This window comes from Artemia sp. Qi Xiang Cuo, chromosome 5, assembly GCF_049724085.1.
Source record: "Artemia sp. Qi Xiang Cuo chromosome 5, ASM4972408v1, whole genome shotgun sequence".
NCBI classification, from domain to species: domain Eukaryota; kingdom Metazoa; phylum Arthropoda; class Branchiopoda; order Anostraca; family Artemiidae; genus Artemia; species Artemia sp. Qi Xiang Cuo.
The window spans coordinates 13,518,122-13,539,909 of record NC_142798.1 but is presented as its reverse complement, the minus strand read 5'-3'; the positions used below and the strand labels follow the sequence as shown (position 1 = coordinate 13,539,909).

Here is a 21,788-nt window from a genome sequence, read left to right as displayed (position 1 = left end):
TGGCAACGCTGCGGAACTTGCTACAGCAAAAGATATTATGAAGATGGTCACGGATCTGGACCAGAAAGGTTTCAAATGGCCTGTATTAGTGCCTCGCTCATTCAGAGACTGCCCTTTATTAAAATCTGATTCCAATGTACGTTTGGATCGACTTGTTAGTGATTATGGCAGAAAGCTGGAGAAATCCATTACTTCTCTTGAAAGAATTGAACAAGACTTACAGTCCTCGCTGTCGAAGTGTTCAGCCAACTTGGGCTCCCCCTCCCCTCCCCTTTAAATTCACCTGATTGGCCTCCTCTCCCCATCAGCTCTGATTCAGTAGAGACTATTACTATCGCTAATCCGCCAGCCTCGTTACGTGACCCTGTTTCCAGGAAAAATGAATTGGACAAATTCGGCTCGGGCTGTATCAAGCAAATAAAAAAGACCACTGATTTGATTTTTATCACTGTGGCGGCTGAATCTGGGAAAAAGTTTTCTTGTGATCTAAAGGATTCCTTCCCTGATTGTCTTATCAATACTAGAAAGCCTAAGTTTTTCGGAATAATCCGTGGTGTGGATATCGAGTTCGACATTGAAGCTCTAGCAGCCACTTTGCCTGGGATTCTGGAGTTCAGGCGCCTTGGAATGTCGAGAACAATAAAGGTGTCGTTTGAGTCCGAAGCATTTTTAAAATATTATATCGTCCATGGGATTAAGTTCGGTTACGAGCTCTACAGAGTTGAGAAAGACAAGGTGCTTCCAAAACGATGTTTCGCATGTCAAAGTCCCTCTCACACCGAAAAAAACTGTGATTCTTCTACTCTGAAGTGTGCTCGTTGCAGTGGAAATCATAGATCAACGAAGAATACTCCATGTACTAACCCCATTTGTTGTGCAAATTGCAACTCAACTAACCACCCGTCTTACAGTTTCAGTTGCCCTGCTATGAAAAAGCTTTTTAAATGAATATTGGTTCTACGATTACGTCCTTTAATTCGAATGGAGTCATTGGCAAATTTGTAGTGCTGAATGAATTTGTTTCTGAAAATAGTTCAATACTATGTTTGCAAGAGCATCATTTGTTGGACCATTCTTTGAATATGTTAAGTTCCCTTTCAAGTCTACATGATATATTTACCGTTCCTGCGAGGCCTACCGGAGGCCGCCCTGCGGGTGGCATTGCTACATTTGTTCCTAAAGAATTTAGTGCTATTTTATCTTGTGCTGATGAGTCTTTTCTTGCCTGCAAACTTTTTGATTGTGTTTTGGTCAATTGCTATTTGCCTACTGACTATCATGTTGATTCGTCTTTTGAAGCCTTTACGTCAGCTTGCCATAGACTTAGTAGCTTTATTGCCCTATTAGATTCGAGTTTACGTATTTTTATTTTTGGTGATTTTAACTGTGATCTTGAGAGTGCAAATGAACGTAGCACAATTTTATTTTCATCTTTACCAAATTTTAATATCTACCGTAAGACACTTGATTTTACTTATTCTCATTGGAGTGGGAGTACGAGTAATATTGACCATGTTCTTTTTAATTTTTCCCCATCTATTATAGTAAAAGTTATCCCGGATTTCCCGATAAGTGATCATTTACCTATTCAGTTTTTGACATCGTTTTCTGTAATTCATGATTCTGTTTCTGCTTCTAATTTTATTCCAATTCGCCCTAAATATTTTGAGAGAATTATCTGGGATGAAAAACTGATTCCGGCTTACCAAGATAAAGTTGATTCTTTAGCTCGAAAAGTAGTTGTACCTGATATTCTGAAGTGTCATAAAGATAACATAGAGCTTGAGCTTAATTGCATATATCTTCAGTTATTACATTGCTTAAATTATGGTGCTAAAGAAACTTTTGGAGTTAAAAAGTGTAAACCCAATGTTGAAAAACCTTTTTGGTCGTCAAATCCGTTTCTTGTACATGCTAATCATGAATCTAAATTAGCTTTTAGACATTGGAAAAATAGTGGAAAACCGCGTGATCTTCATCCGGCTTTTCTATGCATGAAAAAAAAGAAGGCAATTTTCCAGTCGGAGCTTCGTCGTCATAATAATATTTTGCTAATGGATGCTTCGTCTGAAGTTGATATGAATAAAAAGAAACTTTGGAAAGCTCTACGTTCAACAAAGAGAGTTAATGAACCTTCTAAAAAGAATGGCCCTTCTCTTGTTGAGTGGGAAACTCATTTTGCAAACCTTTCGAAATCTGGTGATGATCCTGAACAACTTTCGCATGTTGATATAATTTTAAACAGTTCTTTTAATTCGCATGATTTTTCTATTTCGTTTGATTCTTTGTTGGGTGCATGCCGTAAATTAAAGCCACATTCCTTTAAAGACCATGATGGGATTTTTTCAAATCATGTGAAATTTGCTCCAACTTCTTTTCTTCTTCTTCTTTTGACTTTTTTTAATCTTATTCTCAAGTTTGGTAATGTTCCCCCGTCTTTTAGGTTTGGGGTGGTAACTCCTATTCTAAAATCTGGTAAAAGAGATCTCCGGTCTTGTGATTCGTATAGGCTGATAACGAAGGGTTCTATGATTGGTAAACTTTTTGAATTATGTATAAAGGATCTTTTTGATTATTTGGATGTTGGTCTTAATCAAGTAGGGTTCAAAAAAGGAATGGGTTGCGACCATGCGCATGCAACGTTTGATACTATAATTAAGGAGTCAAGATCTACTGGCTCCCCACTTTATACACTTTTAATTGATATAAAAGGAGCTTTTGACAATATTTCGCATGCTTCCGCTCTTTCAGCTCTTATTTCTGGTGGGATTCCCCTTTCTGTGGTTAGAGTTCTTAGATCTTGGTATTCGGGGCTTAGGATAAAAATTTTTGCACATACTTCTGATTCTCTTTCTAATCCAATTTCCGTGGGTCGGGGCGTGAGACAGGGTGGGGTTTTATCTCCTTATATTTTTAACGCATGTCTGGCGGAGTGTCTTCGTTCTTTATCTACAACCCTTATTTCTTGGGGACGGGATGTGTCTTTTCTTGCATATGCTGATGATATTATCCTATTGAGCCGTTCTAAAGCTAGTCTAATTAAGAATTTTAATTCCCTTTCTAGTCTGCTTAATGTTCGTGGCCTTTCTATTAGTATTAAAAAATGTCAATATTTTCCCGTTAATGTTAATGACCGAGCTGAATTAATTTGTGATAGAAATATATCATTTCCGGTTTCTGATGCTGTTGTTTATCTTGGGTTACCTTATTCTGCTTCAGCTTGTGAATCTAAGTCGATGCTAATTTTACATATTCAAGAAAAAATTAGAAAGGCGTTTGGTTCCATAATACGGCTACGTGGTGTTTATCGTCGTGAAATTCTAGGTTCTCTTTTTAATGCAGTAGCCCTCCCGCATGTTCTTTATCCTTCCCTTCTTCTTCGAGATTTTAAAATTTGTGATTTTTCAGCAATTCGCGTTTGTTATTTTAAATATTGTAAGTTTTTACTTGGTTTTCCAATTTCCTTTAGTAATACTGAATTAGTTTCAAAATTTAAAATTAAAGAGCCGTTGGAAATAGCCAAGGTAAAAATAAATAATTTTTACCGTAAAGCTGAAAATATACTTTATGTTCATAATCTTTTTCCTTTTTTTTCTATAGTTTAAAAAGTGCATGATTTCATTATTACTATTTGTTGCATTTGATTAAGTTTTCTTTTGGGCAACTTGTAAATTGTTGCTATGTTTGATGGTGTGTTATTTGGATTTTTGAAGATTTATTTAATTATCTTTTATACTCCTCGTTTTTGAGGGAAATAAATAAAATAAATAAATAGATGAAAAAATTTAAAATACTGTTCCAAATTTTTCATTGAAGATAGAAAATTTCAAGTTCTCTTCTGAATTTTACCAAAGAACGCATTTCAATTCTAATTTCACCAGAGAAAATAAAAAGCTTCCACTTCAGTTCTTATTTCCTCAAAGACACAAAAATTAAAGTTCCAATTCTAATTTTACCGTAGAAGATAGAAAAAGTTATACCTTAGATGCGAATACTTACCTTGAAGATAAAAAGGTCCACTTTAATTCAAAATTTTCTCAATGAAAATAAATAAGTTATTGTTCAATTCTATTTTTCCAAATAATATAAAAATTTTCCACTTCATTTCAGCTTTTTCCCAAAGAGATGAAAAAATTTAAAATAATGTTCCAAATTTTCCATTGAAGATAGAAAAGTTCAAGTTCTCTTCTGAATTTTACCAAAGAACACAATTCAATTCTAATTTCTCCAGAGAAAATACAAATTTTCCACTTCAATTTTACATTCACCAAGATATAAAGAAATTTTAAGTTTTATTCTAAATTTTTACGTAGCTCATAGAATAGGCTATACAATAGTTGTGAATATTTTCCTGGTAGAAAAAAAGTTCAATTTCGGTACTGAATTTTCTCAATGAAAATGAAATAAGTTATTGATCAATTCTATTTTCCCAAAATAACAAAAAAAATTTCCACTTCACTTCAGATTTTTCTCAAAGCGATGAAAAAATTTTAAATACTGTTCCAAATTTTTCATAGAAGATAGAAAAGTTCAAGTTCTCTTCTGAATTTTACCAAAGAACACAATTCAATTGTAATTTCTCCAGAGAAAATAAAAAGCTTCCACTTCAGTTTTAAGTTCACCAAGACATAAAAATTTGAAGTTCAGTTCTAAATTTTTCCGCAGAAGATAGGAAAAGTTATACCATGACTGTGATTATTTTCCAAGAAGATAAAAAGTTTCTTTTTAATTCTAAATTTTCTTAAATTTAGTTCTGACTTTTCACAAAGAGATGAAAAAATTTAAAGTTCTGTTCCAAATTTTTCATAGAAGATAGGAAAAGTTATACTTTGATCGTGAATATTCAAGTTCTCTTCGAATTTTACCAAAGAACACAATTCAATTCTAATTTCTCCAGAGAAAATGAAAAGCTTCCACTTCAGTTTTAAGTTCACCAAGACATACAAAATTTAAAGTTCAGTTCTAAATTTTTCCATAGAAGATAGGAAAAGTTATACTATGATTGTGATTATTTTCCATGATGATAAAAAGTTTCACTTTAATTCTAAATTTTCTTAAATACAGTTCCGACTTGTCTCAAAGAGATGAAAAAATTTAAAGTTATGCTCCAAATTTTTCATAGAAGATAGGAAAAGTTATACTTTGATTATGAATATTATTCATAAAAATATGGAGTTCCACTTTAATTCTGAGTTTTCTCGAAGAAGTGCAAAATGTTCAAGTTCTCTTCTTAATTTTCTTAGAGAAGAGAAAAAAGTTAGCTCAATTCTGAAATTTACCAATGAAAATGAAAAAGCTTCCTTTTCAGTTCACAATTTCTCAAAAATATAAAAAATTTAAAGTTAAATTCTAAATTTTTCCGTAGAAGATAGGAATGGTTATACTATGATTGTGATTATTTTCCATGAAGATAAAAAGTTTCACTTTATTTCCGATTTTTCTTAAATTCAGTTCGTTCATCTAACCACCAAAAACAATAGGTTAGGTATAAATAAATATTAATAATATTAGAAACATTTCTTCATGTTTAAGTTAGATTAGGTTAGGTTAACTTCTCATGAGCGCTCATGATGAGCTAACCTAACCTAACTTAAACATGGTAAAAAGTCGACCTGGGGGGATTTTCCGGCGAGTTAGGTTAGGTTAGGTTAAGTTAGGTTAGCGTACGTACGCATGCGTACGTAGGCTAACCTAACCTAACCTAACTTAATCTAGCCTAACCTAACCTAACCATACTTGCCGAAAAATCCCCCCAGGTCAACTTTTTACCATGTTTAAGTTAGGTTAGGTTAGCTTATCATGAGCGCTCAGGATAAGTTAACCTAAACTAACTTAAACATGAAGAAATGTTTTTAATTATTTATTAATATTTATTTATACCTAACCTAACTTAAGCTAATCTATTGTTTTTGGTGGTTAGATGAACTAACTGAATTTAAGAAAAATTAGAAATAAAGTGAAATTTTTTATCTTCATGGAAAATAATCACAATCATAGTATAACCATTCCTATCTTCTACGGAAAAATTTAGAATTGAACTTTAAATTTTTTATGTCTTGGTGAACTTAAAACTGAAGTGGAAGCTTTTTATTTTCTCTGGAGAAATTAGAATTGAATTGTGTTCTGCGGTAAAAGTCAGAAGAAAACTTGAACTTTTCTATCTTCTATGAAAAATTTGGAACAGTGTTTAAAATTTGTTCATCTCTTTGAGAAAAATCTGAAGTGAAGTAGAAAATTTGTATATTATTTTGGGATAATAGAATTGATCAATAACTTATTTCATTTTCATTGAGAAAATTCAGAATCGAAGTTGAACTTTTCTTCTTCCGGGAAAATAGTCAAAACTATGGTATAGTTTTTTCTATCTACTAGGGAAAAATTTAGAATAGAACTTTAAATTTCTTTATGTCTTGGTGAATGTAAAACTGAAGTGGAAAATTTGCATTTTCTCTGGAGAAATTATAATTGAATTGTGTTCTTTGGTAAAATTCAGAAGAGAACTTGAAATTTTCTTTCTTCTATGAAAAATTTGGAACATTATTTTATATTTTTTCATCTCTTTGGGAAAAATCTGAAGTGAAGTGGAAAATTTTTATATTATTTGGAAAAATAGAATTGAACAATAACTTATTTCTTTTCATTGAGAAAATTTAGAATGAAAGTGGAACTTTTTATCTTCAAGGTAAATATTCGCATCTAAGGTATAACTTTTTCTATCTTCTACGGTAAAATTTAGAATTGTAACTTTAATTTTAGTGTCTTAGAGGAAATAAGAACTGAAGTGGAAGCTTTTTATTTTATCTGGTGAAATTAGAATTGAAATGTGTTCTTTGGTAAAATTCAGAAGAGAACTTGAACTTTTCTATCTTCAATGAAAAATTTGGAACAGTATTTTAAATTTTTTTCATCTCTTTGAGAAAGATCTGAATTGAAGTGGAAAATTTCTATATTATTTTGGAAAAATAGAATTGATCAATAACTTATTTCTTTTCTTTGAGAAAATTCAGAATCGTTGTTGAACTTTTCTTCACTTCATTGAGAAAATTTAAAATTGAAGTAGAACTTTCTTTCTTCATAGCAAATATTCGCAACTATGGTATAGATTTTTCCATCTACTACGGAAAAATTTAGAACAGAATTTTAAATTTCTTTGTGTCTTGGTGAACTTAAAACTGGAGTGGAAGATTTGCATTTTCTCTGGAGAAATTAGAATTGAATTGTGTTCTTTGGTAAAATTCAGAAGTGAACTTGAACTTTTCTACCTTCTATGAAAAATTTGGAACATTATTTTAAATTTTTTCATCTCTTTGAGAAAAATCTGAACTGAAGTGGAAAATTTGGTTTCTTTGGTAAAAAACTTGCTAGTTTGAACAGAAAAAGTGTTATCACTGATGAAAAATATTATTTCTAAGAGAAATTTGTGTGTGTTCAGTAAAAGTATGTTAGTATTAAGGTAAAATGTCGTTACTTTGATGAGAAGGTTTGTTAGTGTTAAGCAGAGCTTGCTACTTCTGACAGAAAAGTTGTTATCCCATTAAAAAATGTTAATTCTAAGAAAAAATGTGGTATCTTTGGTAGAAAACTTGCTCGTTCGAACTGAAAAAGTGTTATCACTGATGAAAAATATTATTTCTAAGAGAAATTTGTGTGTGTTCAGTAAAGGTATGTTAGTATTAAGGTAAAATGTCATTACTTTGATAAGAAGGTTTGTTAGTGTTAAGCAGAACTTGCTACTTCTGACAGAAAAGTTGTTATCACAATAAAAAAATGTTACTTCTATTAAAAAATTTGGTATCTTTGGTAGAAAGCTTGCTAGTTCGAACAGAAAAAGTGTTATCACTCATGAAAAATATTACTTCTAAGAGAAATTTGTGTGTGTTCAGTAAAAGTATGTTAGTTTTAAGTTAAAATGTCGTTACTTTGATGTGAAGGTTTGTTAGTGTTAAGCAAAACTTGCTACTTCTGAAAGAAAAGTTGTTATCACAATAAAAAAATGTTACTTCTAAGAAAAAATTTGGTATCTTTGGTAGAAATCTTTCTAGTTCGAACTGAAAAAGTGTTATCACTGATGAAAAATATTAGTTCTAAGAGAAATTTGTGTGTGTTTAGTAAAAGTATGTTAGTATTAAGGTAAAATGTCATTACTTTGATAAGAAGGTTTGTTAGTGTTAAGCAGAACTTGCTACTTCTGACAGAAAAGTTGTTATCACAATAAAAAAATGTTACTTCTATTAAAAAATTTGGTATCTTTGGTAGAAAACTTGCTAGTTCGAACAGAAAAAGTGTTATCACTCAGGAAAAATGTTACTTCTAAGAGAAATTTGTGTATGTTCAATAAAAGCATGTTAGTTTTAAGGTAAAATGTCGTTTCTTTGATGTGAAGGTTTGTTAGTGTTAATCAGAACTTTCTACTTCTGACAGAAAAGTTTTTATAAAAGTAAAAAAATGTTACTTCTAAGAACAAATTTGTTATCTTTGGTAGAAAACTTGTTAGTTCGACCAGAAAAAGTGTTATCACTGATAAAAAATATTATTTCTAAGAGAAAATTGTGTGTGTTCAGTAAACATTTGGTGGTAATAAAGAAGATTGTTGTTACTTTGATGCACACATTTAAAATACATATGATTTTATTAATAATATTTGATTTTTCTTCTTAAAAGATATAAAAAAGCCTTTTGAAAGTATTGCTTGGTGATGGGATATTCAAAAAGCCATAAAATAGAGTTGTGGGTGAAAAGGATGAGTACTTCATAATGTAAAATTGGTTTAGGAGGGACATTACGTAAAGAAATTGTTCTGAAATAATATAAAAAAGCCTTTTGAAAAGTATTGCTTGGCGTTGGGGTATTCAAAAAGCCTTAAAGTAAAGTTGTGTGGAAAACGATGAGTACTTCAACTTGTAAAGGGGATTTAAGAGGGACATTACGTAAAGAACTTGTTCTGAAAAGATATAATAAAGCCTTTTGAAATGTGGGGGCCCTTCTATGTGTCAAGTGCACATAATAATATTAAATAATGGGGACTCGGGGGCCTTTAGGGTGCCGGGGGACCTTTGGGGGCCCGGGGGGCCTTTGTGCGTCAAGGCGGAGGGGGGGGGAGGGTTCCTTTGGGGTTGGCGTAGGGGGGTCGGAGCCCTTTGGGGTTTGGTTAGGAGGCTTGTTGGGGTAGGGGACCTCACAACACTGTTCAAATGGATCTTGTGTATTATAACGACCACAGAGTTTCACCCTCAAATCCTCTTCTAAATGATCTTCTAAAATCATCTTCTAAAATGCCTTAAACGGTTTCGCTTAAATCATCTTCTAAAATGTCTCAAAACTGTTTCGCCCAAATAATACCTAAACGTAATTTCTGCGTGTTCCTTTTGTTTTGGCATCCCTGCACTGTCACATTTAAAATTCCTAGGAAACCCTTTCCCGCGTTAATCTCTTCATCTCTAAGATCAAAATATATCGTCCCCACCGTTAATGCGCATGTGCAAACTTCGCCCGGAGACAATTCTCCTGAACGAACACCAACAAATCATGCAAACTTCGCCCGGAGACAATTCTCCTGGACGAACACCAACAAATCAATTGACCTTGAAAGCGCATATGCGAACTTTACCCAGAGACAGTTCTCCTGGACGAACACCAACAAATCAATTGACCTTGAAAGCGCATGTGCAAACTTCACCCGGAGACAATTCTCCTGGACGAACACCAACAAATCAATTTCTCGGAAAGTCTCTCCCCATCGATTACGCAATCAATTTCTTGGAAATCCATTTCCCCTAGGGAGTCTATGCCCATATATGGTGTGGGGTCAGAGTTAGACTAAATTGTAGATGGCAGCAGTGGTGTGATCGTGGTATCAATAGGGTCATCCCTGCTAGTGTTGCCTATAGTAAAGGCCATAAGGCTTCAATGTTTTATTATTCATTTATTATTTTTCCCAGAGGCACTTAATATGGAAGATGCGATCGTATAAACCTATGAGTGGGCTCATTTGGCTTAAAATTAGGAGTTCTAGCGCCCTTTTTCAGATTCAAGAGTTATCAGAGGGTAACTAGCCCCCCTCTAGCGCCTTTTTTTCCCAAAATGCAGCTGATGAAAAATTTTGAGATAGCCATTGTGTTAAAAATAGTTCAAAAATCAGATAGCAAAAATTTCAAAGGCAGCACGACCCCCAGAGTCCCAGGGCAGAAGTTATAAGTTATGCCCTGGGGGCAAAGATGATTCTTATGGAAGGGCTGCTTGTATAAACTTCAGAAGGGGCTCATCTCATAGGAAATGAACATATCTAGTTCACTTTTTAATTGTCAAAAGATATTAGAGGGTAACTAGGCCCCCCACGCCCTTTTTTCCCAAAATCCATCCGATAAAAATTTAGAGATAGCTATTTTGCTAAAATTTGTTCAATGATCAGAAAAAAAAACCCAGGGTTGACACAACCCCCAGAGCCTGGAAGCAGGCGATGTAAGTTATGCTCTGGAAGCATAGCCTATACAGTTCTTATGAAAAGAATGCTCGTATAAACTTCAGAGGGGGCTTATTGAATCGGAAATTGAAAGTTCTAGTTTTTTAAGAGGCAAAGAATAAAGGAGATTAATTAGCCCGATTATATGTGGGGTCCTTGTGGTAATTGATTATAATATAGACAACAAGGATGACCAATTCAAATACGTGGATGATCTATCTGCGCTTCTTAAGTTCACAGTAGATGCAACCCAGCTATGCCCCAATTCAGCCCGTTCACAGTTACCAAGCTATGCCCCAATTCAGCCCTGACCTTTTAACATAATTGAAAGAAGTATGTAGTACAAATCGTTTGCAGATCAATGAAAGCAAAACCAAAATCGTAAGATTTAATCCGCTGAATTGAGATTTAGTTTGCCAAACTCCCTGGTTTCCGCTTGTATCGTCATTTACAGTCCTGGGAGTTAATTTAAGTGCTAATTGCTCATTTAGTACTCATGTTCAAGGGCTAGTCCAGAAAGGCAACTGTGTACTATGTTCTTTGCGCCGCTTGGGTTTCCCAGTAAATCATCTGAAAACGGCATATATAAATTACAAACGTCCCATGTTAGAATATGCATGCCCCGTTAGGGGGCCTCAGATACATAAAATTGAATAGTTAAGTGATGATATGTAAAGTGTCCAAAAAAGAGCTGTTAAAATCATCCTTAGCGAAAAATCTGTAGATGATAAGTCCGCTCTTGAGTCTTTAAGGATTGAAACTCTTAGAGATCGCAGGTTTCAGTTGATAATGCGTTTCGGGCAATTTCTCCTTGCTAGCCCAAAGCACCGATATTTTCTACCCCCTGCTGCCAACTCAGTTTTTAATACCAGGCAGAAGAACAAATTAGTGCCAGTGCCTTGCAGAAACAATCAATTTAACAATTCATTCCTGCCGTTTTTTACCAGTGCCTAACAAAATGCTTTAGAACTATAACAAAATGCCTTAGAACCAGGCTTGTAAATGACAGCGACATTTAGTTTGTGATTTTTATCTACGACTATTAAATATATGTTTTTAAATAAATGGTTTCTGATTTCTGTTCAAAATAGTTCAAAGGCCAAATAATTATGCTTCCGGGGTTGAGCACCCCTCCCAACCCCGGGGAAATGGCTCTGAGTTACGGAAGCTGTCTTTAAATAAATGATTTCTGATTTCTGTTCAAAATAATTCAAAGGCCAAACAATTATACTTTCGGGGTTGAACCCCCTCCCAACCCAGGGGAAACGGCTCTGAGTTACAGAAATTAATTATTGTTACTTCGATAATTTGTTTAATTTGATACTTGGATTTAGCGATTTACGTGGCAACTTCGATTTACGTTGCATGAACTATAAATTATGTAGGTTGCTTATTGGTACTTTGGTACTTTGTTTACTTTGATACCTTGCTTACTTTGATGCTTTAGTAATTTTGATACTTTGTTACTTTAATATTGTTACTTTAATACTAGTTTTGATACTTCGATGAAAGTTTGAGGTTAAAAAAAAATTGATTTTGAAATAAGGGTTTCTTATAAGAAATTGAAACTTTTTACTATCAAAGATGAACAAAAATTAATTAAAAAAACTTTACGAAAACGAAGTTTTTCAAAGAAAAGTAAAGGCCAGGTTCAACTTAAGATCAGCAGGTACAAACACCTGTTTAAATTAAAACTCAAAATGACCAGAAATTACTATTACAGAATAAATGAAACCCAAAACGAAAAGAAATTAAAAAAACAATCATTGCAAAAATATGCAACAAGTACTAATATAAATTAATAAATAAATCTTAAAACGTGTAAAGCTTAGATAGAATTTTCAAATCAAGCTTAGAACGAAAAAAATTTTGATATTAAAGTATAAATGAAACCCAAAACGAACTTAAATTAAATAAAAAATCGTAGCAAACAAACACACAAGAGTTACTAATATAAATGAATAAATATATCTTAAAGCGAGTGAAACTTAATTTGAATATGAAAGTCAAGCTTGAAACGAACAAAATTATTAAAAACAAGAGTTTGTATATCGCCTATTTCTCTTACTGTAAAAGTATAAAACCAACTGTGTCATTGGCACTTTATGGAAAACTTATTTTATTAAAAATGTTTTCTTTTGTTGTTCTTAATATTGAAAATAAACATAAAAATAAGAGTAAAATTTTGAACTGATGAACTTTCAGCAATTAATACTATTATATATCAAATATTCAGTTTTATTTTATTAGTTATTTCCAAGACTGTTTCAGACAAATATAGTTTCACTACAAACAAGAATATGGATACTGCCCCCTCCTGAACTGTAAAAACCTAAGGCCTACCAAGTCATTGGTGCTTCACTGAAAACGAATTATATTACAGATATTTCGTTTTCCAGTTATTACAGCATTGAAAATGAAAATAAAAATTTCAGTGTAATAAAAACTATAACTGATGATCTTTCAACAATTAATATTATTACATACCAAATATCCAATTTGATTTTATTTGTGTTTTCCTAGACTGTTCAAGACACGTATAGTTTTCAGTAAAGCGCCAATGATGCAGTTGGTTTTATACTTTTACAGTGAGAGAAGTAGGCGATATGCAAACTCTTGTTTTTAGTGAATACTGTTCGTTTCAAGCTTTATTTGGATGTTCAATTTAAGTTTCTCTCGTTTTAAGATATATTTATACATTTATATTAGTAATTATTTCATGATTGTTTGCTATAATTATTCATTCAATTTCTGTTTCTTTTGCGTTTCCTTTATACTTCAATAGCAATTTTTTTTCGTTTTAAGCTTGCTTTGCATATTCAATTTAAGCTTTATTCGTTTTAAGATTTATTTATTACTTTATATTAGTGCTTTCATGTTTTTTGCTATGATTGCTTAGGCTATTTAATTTCTGTTCGTTTTGGGTTTTACTTATTCTTTAATAGTAATTTCTGGTCGTTTTGAGTTTGAATTTTAAAAGGTTCTTGTTTATTCTGATATTCATTAATATGGCCTTTAATAATAATTGAAAAAATTATTTTTTGAAAGTTTTTTTAATTTATAATAATAAAAAATGGAAGTAGTATGATCTTTACTATAGGCCACGCTACAGCGTTACCTCTCAAAATTTGCCCTCAGAATCCCTCCACGTCGATCTAATATGATCCAGCAGGCACCTTGGGCTGTTAAATAGGGAGTTAGCCTAGAGACAGAATACATTATGGGTATAGCCGAAAAGATGAAAAACACTTATAGGAACAATAACCCTAACCCACAATATCAAACTTCTAGTTACCTTTTCGTCAAGGTATATCCAACTCAGCACGAAGGGTTTTTACCCTAAGAGAATATAAGTTTAAATCCCATTAGCTCAACCCTAGCACGTAACATGGGAAGAAACAAAAGCCCAAAAACCCAATTAAAAAATGTATTTTATAGAAATAATGGTTATACAGCTTAAACCTGCAGTAAAGCTTAAATGAAACTAAAGCATATAATAGAAATCCTCTTTTAATTCCTTGCAAAGGGACAACCTCTGGCCAGGTCTCTAACCAATCGCGGACGACCGGTGAACGCAAGGCGCAAAAATAAATGAATGTCTCTTTTACCCGACAAAACGGCCAGGAGGTAATAATCGTTTTTTTTTTCTAGGTGATAGGATGCCTAATAAACAAAGAGTGGAATTGTTTGTCCTATTTATTGAGCTAATTTCAAAAGATGCAAGACAACTTTAAGCAGAGAAAGGTAAAGAGCTTAAAGAGAAACTGGTACTGGTGCATTATGCGGACACTGCGAAAGATGTTTGGTTAATGCTAATGAAATAAAATAGGATGAATATATAAAAGTTTAGAAACAAATTTGGGCTAAATATTTGCATATTAGGGGTGGTGGGGGGTAAAGCATATCATATATTAAATACGTAGCCTCACCTAGGTACCCCCCCCCTAAACCCCAAAAAACAACAGTTTGAATATCGTAAAGGCAATGAAAACCACGCTTTGCAGTCCATTCTCTAAAGCGGTGTCTTGCAAATAACCCGTTTGGCAGGTTTCGCATCTCGTTTCCTTGATACAGTATATGGCGGTGTCCGCATAATACAATAGTACCAAGAGACTTTTTGCTTTCTAAATGAAATTACGGTACTTGTACATTATACGATACCCACGAAAGAAGTCAAGTTTGGTTAACGCTAATGAAATAAAATAAAATACGATGAATATATAATAGTTTTGAAAGAAATTTGGGCAATATATTAGCCCATTAGGGATGGGGGTGGGGGTGGGGGTAAAGCATAGCACATATTAAATACGCAACCTAATCTAGGTACCTTTCCCCCTCCCTAAACCATAAAAAACATCAGTTTAAATATTATAAACGCAATAACAAATCACGCTTTGCGTACCATTTATCAAGCAAATACCCGTTTGTCTGCTTTCCTGTCTGGTTTGTTTGTACAGTCTATAGCGGTGGGTACCGTATAATGCAGAAGTACCGAAATTACTTGAGTTCGTAAGAGAATTATAATTTTATTCTAAAAGTTGCCTATTTTATGGACGGTGTAAAATTTTTTTAGATTTAATACAATCAATCGAGAGCCATAATTTATTCGTTTATTTTCTGATGGTTATTTAAGAGCATTTTTACTACTTGGGGCGGGTACATGAGCAGAAATTCTGGACTATATATTTGGTACGAGTTAGCAAAAGAAAAACGAGCAGATTCGAAAATTCCAGGGAAAAATCTGTGGTGGTCCATGGTCGGTTGCCTGCCAATATGTTTTGACCATTGAAAATGAGTTCTTATTTGTGATTGAATTCAGTTTTTTCTATATGATATGGTTGGAAAAAAAATCAAATTTTTCAAAGCAATGAACGGTAAGTAAATAGCGATCCTTATCAATAACAAAAGCATAATAATCTAAAATTAATAACGTTAAATTAAAGAATCAGCTTTCTGCCTGTTATTAGTAAATAAAATAGTTCACTTAATCAAAACAGTTGTTTTTGGAAGTGTTTGCCACTTTTTGAAAATCAAGTAAATTTTTTCAGGATCTTAGCTTTTGACAGTTTACATTAAATTGAATGAATTTATAATTTTGTATCATGATAAAACGCTTATTCATCTGATGTGTCTATCGTTATCAAAATTCTATTTTTTAGAGTTTTGGCTACCATCTGAACAAGTTACCATAACTTACAGTGCGTTACCACGAACTTTTTGATAGCGTGACTTTTGAGGAGCGTCTGTGCATTATTACTTCCTCTACAAATGGGAAGCTTAATCAAACAATTCGTGGTAACGAACTGTAAGTAAGGAGCCAGCTTAATAGTAACCGAAACTCAAAAAACAGGATTTGGATAGATACATCAAAAGAATCAGATTTTAATGCTGATTTTAAAAATATCCGTTTCATTAAGTTTAGTTATATCCATCAAAAGTTCAGTGCCTGAGAATATTTGGCTGATTTTCGAAAAAAAAGGGGGGAAGACCCCCTAAAAAGTATAGAACCATCATGAAAATCAAACCATCAGATTCAGCGTATCAGAGAACCCTACAATAGAGGTTTCAAGCTCCTTTCTTGGAAAAATGTGAAATTTTGTAATTTTTGCCAGAAGAAATATCACGGATGCGTGTTAATTTTTTTTCCCCAGGGGTTATCGTATTGACCCAGTGGTCCTGGAATATCTTGGTAGGGCTCATTGAAACGGAAACTAAAAGTTCTAGTTCTGTTTTTAAGTGACCAAAAATTGGAGGGCAACCAGGCCCACTCCCACGCTCATTTATTTCCCACAGTCACCCGATCAAAATGTTTAGATAGCTATTTTGTTCAGCATGGTCGACAATATGAAAGCTATGTCTTTTAGGATGACTTAATCCTCCAAAGTCCCGGGGGGAGGGATGAAAGTTATGAACTTTACCCAATGCTAACATATAGTATTGGCTATTGGGAAGTATACAGACGTTTTCAGGGAGGATTCTTTCTGGTATTGGTGATGTCTGAGCTATATTGGAGGATCTTTCCATGGAGTAAGTTTTCATGGGGGAAGGGACATTTCTATGAAGGTGGCACCGGATTTCTCAGCATTATTTAAAAAAAGATAATAAACTAAATAAAAAAAAAAACAAGTTTTTCAAGTGAAAGTAAGAACCAACAACAAAAACTAAAACGAACAGAAAATATTACGTATATGATTGGGTTCGCCCCCTATTCAATACCTCGCTCTTTAAGTGAAAGATTTTTTAGTACTTTCATCAGAGCTATTTATTCTAATTAATTGCCTTTGGGATTAAGGGGTCATTTTTAAAGAATTGGAACAAAATATGAACTTTACCGTAAAAAGCAAGGTATTGACTAGTGAGAGAACCCTCTAATATACGTATTAAAATATATGAATATAGATGTTCGTTACGTAAGTTAATTCGTAACTTACGTATATTTATTACTAATAAAAACGTTCGTAAATAAAATTAAACAACTGTCGAGAAAGCCATTTAACCAAATAAAAGTAAAATTAATATGCAAATTCGTTTTAATTATTCATGTACGGTGAGCCAAAATCAAAACCTGCATTAATTCAAAAACGTTCAAAAATTAAATAAAAAAAAACAAGTTTTTAAACTGAAAGTAAGGAGCGACATTAAAACTTATAACGAACAGAAATTATTCCGTATATGAAAGGGGCCGTCTCCTCCTCAACGTCTCGCTCTTTACGCTAAACTTTGACTCTTTCTCACAACTCTTTTTTTTAAACAATATTAAACTTTTGCATAAAGAACGAGACGTTGAGGAGGGTACAGCCCCTTTCATATACGGAATAATTTCTGTTCGTTATAAGTTTTAATGTTACTCCTTACTTTCAGTTAAATAAGCTTGTTTTTTTAATTATAGAAAAAGGGGAAACAGCCTAAAGAGGGGTTAGTCATGATAAAAATACACCGTCATATTTAGAATTCATTAGTAGCCTTGAGGTGACATCAGAAACCACCACAATAAGAAATTTTGTATTTTCGTATTTTGTATTTTAATTTTGTATTTTCCGGATACGGATATATGTTTTTTTTTGTGTTTTATTATAATTCTTTATTATTTTTTCCTCATGAGCTTAGTGATCTAGCTACTCCCTTATAAAATGCTTTGATTTTTTATTGTTGTGAAGTATAAAGCCGTCATATATATCGTTTTTTTTTAAATTAAACAAAAATACCAATTTTGCTCAGTAAAGTTAAACACTTACGGCATTTCTTAATAACACCCAGAACCAAAAATTCTTAGTTGATTTTCTTATTTTTTATTTCGATACTTTACTTTGAACAAACTACCTTAAAAGTCTTTTTTTTTGTAATTAGTCTGACGGCGCCAAAAATATCGGTATCTGATTAACAATTTAAAAAAAATATCAATATTGTTCAAAAATGTCCGGTTAACACTTAGCTTTGCTCAATAGAACTGAATAAAACCTTAAATTCCCCGCGGCATAACTTGCAACCATCGCCCCCAGGCTCCGTTATTTTCTATCAACCCTAAAAGCCTCGCTATATAATCTTTGGACTATTCACGTTGAACAAAATTGCTGTATAAAATTTTGATTGGATGCGTTTGGGGAAATGGTGGGCGTGGAAGGGGTATCAGTTGCCTTAGAACCACTTTTGACTATTAAAAAGGGAACTAGCCATTTAAACGTCCAATCGAACGAACCCTTAAAACTACTTAAAACTGTGTTTATTAAAATGGCAATCTCAAAATTTGATTGGATGTGTTTGGGGAAAAGGTGGGCATGAGAGGGGGGTTAGTTGCCCTCCAATCACTTTCGACTATTATAAAGGGCACTAGCCCTTTGAATTTCCAATCAAAAGAGCCTGTTTTGAAGTTTTTACGACAACACCTTCTATAAAAACCTTATATGCCCCCAGGGCATAACTTAAAGCCCTTGCCCTGAGGGTTGTGGGGGAGTGTCCTCCTCAAAAACATATTTTCTATATGGAAATCAACTACTCTTAACAAAATGGCTATCTAAAAATTTTGTTTGTTGGTGTTGGGGGGACTGCGGGGGTGGGGTAGGGGGGGGGCTAGGTGCCGTCCAATCACTTTTGACTAGTAAAAAGGGCACTAGCCCTTTGAATTTCCAATCGACTGAGCCTTTTTATAAGGTTTTACGACACCGCCTTCTATAAAAACCTTATATTCCCCCAGAGTATGACTTAAAACCCTTGCCTTGAGGATTGTGAGGGAGTGTTCACCTCAAAAACATATTTTCCAGCTGGAAATCAACTACGCTGAACAAAATGACTATCTCAAAATTTTGATTGGATGTGTTTGGGTGAATGAAATGATGAGCGGGGGAGGGGGTAGTTGCCCTCCAATCACTTTCGACTATTAAAAAGAGCACTAGAACTATTGATTTCCAATCGAATAAGCCCTCTTTGAAGTTTTTATGACGACTCTTTCCATATGAAGTGCCTCTGGAAAAAAAATTAATAATAATAATAAAACATTGGAGCCGTATGGCCTTTACTATAGGTAACGCTATAGCGTTGCCTCTGATACATTTAATAGAAATTTTGAGACAATCTTTTTATTCAAATTAATTAATAAACTTTTTCCACAAAACAAGTTTTTCAAAAAAAGTAAAGAACTCTATTAAACCAAAAATGAACAAAATAGAATAAAATAATATACAAAGCATACAACTGCCAAAAATCAGTATCAATAAATAAATAAAACCCAAAACGAACAGAAATTACACTAAATATCAGAGTCAAACTCAAAACAAGCTGAGAATAACATGAGTAGGGATCAAAGTAGGGACCCCCCCACACACCCTTTTTTTCTCCAAGCCCATCCGATAAATTTTGTATAATAACAATATCATTAAAAATAGTTCAAGGTCAGATAAGAAAAATTCTTGTGTCGACACAACCTGCCAGGGCCTGGAGGCAGGCGTTATGAGTAATGCTGTAGGGACATATATAGTTCTTATGGAAGGGATGCTCGTATAAACTTCGGAAAGGGCTCATTTGATTGGAAATTGAAAGTTCTAGTTCAGTTTTTTAGAGTCAAAAGAGAATGGAGGTTAACTAGCCCCCCCATACGTCCCCTTTTCCCCAAATGCATCCTATAAAAATTTTTTTTATATCCATTAAGTTAAAATTTCTCAAAAGTCAGATAACAAAAACTCAGGTGTCGTCACAACCCCCCAGGGTCCAGGGTTAGGTGTTGAAAGTTATGCCCTGGGGTAAATATGAATCGTATGAAAGGTATGCTCGTATAAACTTCAGAGAAGGCTCATATGTTTGGAAATTGAAAGTTCGAGCCCCCCCCCCTACGCCTTCTTTTCCAATCCGATCTGATGAAAGTTTTGAAATAGAAATTTTATTAAAAATAGTTGAAAGGTCAGATAAGAAAAAATCTGGTGTCAATACAACCCCCAGGGCCCAGGGAAAGGCGTTCTAATTTACGCCCTAAGGGCATGCATGGTTTTTATGAAAGGGATACTCGTATATACTTCATAGAGGGCTCATTTGATTGGATATTGAAAGTTCTCGTTCACTTTATAAGAGTCAAGAGAGTTAAGGGCAACTAGTCCCCCCCCCAACGCTCCTTTTTTCCAAAACCTATCCGCTAAAAATTTTGGATAGACAGTCTTTTGGAAACTGTTCATAAATTAGATAACAAAAATTCCCCCAGGGCCCGGGGGATAGATATTGTAAGGGTTGTCCTGGGGGCGTATATGGTTCTTATGAAAGAGATGCTTGTATAAACTTCAAAGGGGGCTCATTTGATTGGAAATTGAAAATTATAGTTTCATTTTTAAGAGTCAAAAGAAATCCTAGGGCAACCAGTCCCCCCCACACACCCTTTTTTCCCCAAGCACATCCGATAAAATTTGTATAATGGAGACATCATTAAAAATAGTTCAAGGTCAGATAAGAAAAATTCCTGGGTCGACGCAACCTGCCAGGGCATGGAGGCAGGCGTCATGTGTAATGCTCTAGGGAAATATATAGTTCTTATGAAAGTGATGCTCGTATAGACTTCGGAGAGGGCTCATTTGATTGTAAATTAATAGTTCTAGTTCACTTTTTAAGAGTCAAAAGAGATCAGAGGGTAACTAGCACCCCTCCTCCACGCCCTTAATGCATCAGATAAAAGTTTTGAGATAGACATTTTGTCTAAAACTTACTGCATCATTACTGCGTCAGTCTAAAACTTACTGCGTCATTGGTGCTTTACTGAAAACCAATTTTATGACAAATATTTTCTTTTATACTTAATATTGAAAATAAACATTAAAATTATAGTAACATTTTGAACTGATGAGCTTTCAGCAACTAATATAATTATAAATCAAATATTCAGTTTGACTTATTAGCTGTTTTTAAAATTGTTAAAGACGAATATAGTTTCACTACAAACAAGTGTTTGGAGATTGCCTCCTTTCCTAACTGTAAATAAAACCAAATCCTACTACGTCATTGGCGCTTAACTGAAAACGGATTATACTACAAATATTTTCTTTTCCAGTTCTTACAGCATTGAAAATAAAAATAAAATTGCAGTGAAATAAATTGTTGAACTGATAGATCTTTCAACAATTAATATCATTATGTATCAAATGTTGAATTTGATGGTTTTTATACTTCCCAAGACTATTCAAGACGCATATAGCTTTCAGTAAAGCGCCATTAACGCATTAGGTTTTAGACTTTTACAGTGAGAGAAGGAGGTCATACCCAAACTCTTGTTTGTGATGATGTTTGTTTGTTTCAAGCTTGATTTGCATATTAAATTTAAGTTTCACTCAATTAAGATTTATTTATTAATTTAAATTAATATCTAATGTATGTTTGTTTGCATTGATTTTTTGTTTCATTTCTGTTCGTTTTAAGTTTCATTTGTAATTAAATAGCAATATATTTTTTTCGTATTAATCTTGATTTTGATATTAAATCTAAGCATTAATCGCTTTAAGATCTATTTATTAATTTATATTATTACTTGTTATATGTTTTTGCTATGATTTTTTATTTAATTTCTGTTCGTTTTGGTTTTCATTTATTCTTTAATAGAAATTTCTGGTCGTTTTGAGTTTTAATTTTAAAAGGTATTTGTATATTCTGAGCATAAGTTTAAAATAGCCTTTACTTTTATTTGAAAAAATTATTTTTCGGAAAGTTTTTTTAATAAATTTCAGGAAAACAGTACGCTTGGGTGTGTGTGTGTGTGAGGAGGGGGGGGGTTCTAGTCACTTTGATTCTTAAATAGGGCACTACAATTCTGATTACTAATCCAATGAGTCCCCTTCAAAGTATATACGACCGCCCTCACTAT

General features: G+C 33.3%; 1 protein-coding gene across 1 annotated transcript in view; it reads right to left on the bottom strand.

Moving 5' to 3' along the window:
* The window catches only part of LOC148951832 (uncharacterized), a 56,086-nt gene extending 42,187 nt beyond the window's left edge, over positions 1 to 13,899 (bottom strand). Inside the window, exon 1 of the mRNA XM_089089081.1 lies at positions 13,755 to 13,899. The gene's annotated coding sequence lies outside the window, so the exon portion shown is untranslated. The remainder of the gene's footprint in view (positions 1 to 13,754) is intronic.
* Positions 13,900 to 21,788: the final 7,889 nt, after the last annotated feature.